Source organism: Lipotes vexillifer, unplaced genomic scaffold, assembly GCF_000442215.2.
Source record: "Lipotes vexillifer unplaced genomic scaffold, Lipotes_vexillifer_v1.1 scaffold1112, whole genome shotgun sequence".
NCBI lineage: Eukaryota > Metazoa > Chordata > Mammalia > Artiodactyla > Lipotidae > Lipotes > Lipotes vexillifer.
The window spans coordinates 934,507-936,143 of NW_006789373.1; the positions used below are offsets into that span (position 1 = coordinate 934,507).

Consider the following 1,637-nt stretch of genomic DNA (forward strand, 5'->3'; position numbering starts at 1 on the left):
TGAGCCTGCACCCCACCCCCCCGCCCAGCCTCGGCCCGGCCAGAGCCCCTTCCCCACCGGCACACGGGGTGGGGGCGGGGCGGCGGCGAGGCCAAGGTGACCAGAAGTAGGCGGGGACCCGGCTCTCGCGGAAGCGGCCCCCAGGGGGCTTTGGCGTGTCTCACCAGGGCCACCAGGAGGAGAGGGCAGGGAGGGGAGCGCAGCGGAGCCTTTGGAGCCCGAATTAGCGCAATGGAGAGGTAAAGTGGAATTGCATGGGAAAATCATGCAAGTTCATTACTCAGTCTCCAAAAAGCTCAGTGAACAACAAGACTGTGAAATTGCTCAGGAGATTCAGGAGAAGCTGGCTATTGAGGCCGAGAGACGACGCATTCAGGAGAAGGATGAGGACATAGCTCGATTCTTGCAAGAAAAAGAGTTACAGGAAGAGAAAAAGCGAAAAAAACACTTTCCAGAGTCCCCTGGAGCCAATGCTTATGGTGATAGTTACTATTATGAAGATGGAGGAATGAAGCCCAGAGTGATGAAGGAAGCGGTCTCTACTCCATCATGAATGACCAACAGGGGTCAGGAATGGTATGATGCTAAAATTGCCAGAAAACTGCAAGAAGAAGAAATTTTGGCTACCCACGTGGACATGAGAGCAGCTCAGGTACCTCAGGATGAGGAAATTGCTAGACTTCTAATGGCTGAAGAAAAGAAAGCTTACAAGAAAGCCAGGGAACAGGAGAAATCATGTTTGGCCAAAAGAAAGCATGACCCCGAGTGGAAGCCCAAGACAGCTAAATCAGCACACTCAAAGTCAAAAGACAGTGATGAACCTCACCATTCTAAGAATGACAGGCCAGCACGGCCACTACCACCTACCATGACAGAGGCCGAGGATTTGGATTACACTCATTTTACAAACCAGCATAATTCCACACGTCATTTCTCAAAGTCAGAGTCTTCTCATAAAGGTTTCCATTATAAGCCATAAAAACCTAGGAACCTGCCTTGAAAACGGACTCACTGTAGCAAAATTACTGGATGATACAGAATGCATTCCATGCTTATTTTTTTCTCCTATATTTTGTATTCCTCAGATTTATCCTCAAGTGTTTTTTAGACCATAAATAATTTTCATTCATTTAAAATGTTTTGGTTTTTCCTGATCACTTGGGCAGTACAAGAAAATCTAGCTTCTGAATATTGGCCACCTTCATGCTGCATATGCTTCCTGGGATATAGTATCTAAGAGCTCTATAAAATGCCATTTTCGTTAGGTATGGAGTACTGATATCTAGGGAATAGGCTTTATTTAGCAATTAGAATTTTGTGGACATAATGATCAAAGTAACACAATGTTTGGATGCAATGTAGAATAAAAGAATATAAGAAATAAAAATAAAGAAATAAAAATAAATTAAAAAAATTTTTTAAAAGGATGATTTTTTGAGAAGATAAACAAAATTGATAAACCACTAGCCAGGCTGATCAAGATAAAAAAGGAGAAGACTCAAATCAACAGAATCAGAAATGAAAAAGGAGAAGTAACGTCTGACACTGCAGAAATACAAAGGATCATGAGAGATTACTACAAGCAACTCTATGCCAATAAAATGGACAACCTGGAAGAAATGGACAAATTCTTAGAA

General features: G+C 43.2%; 1 pseudogene; it reads left to right on the forward strand.

Moving 5' to 3' along the window:
- The first annotated feature begins 265 nt into the window (after positions 1–265).
- LOC103080872 (coiled-coil domain-containing protein 50 pseudogene) lies at positions 266–979 on the forward strand (annotated as a pseudogene).
- Positions 980–1,637: the final 658 nt, after the last annotated feature.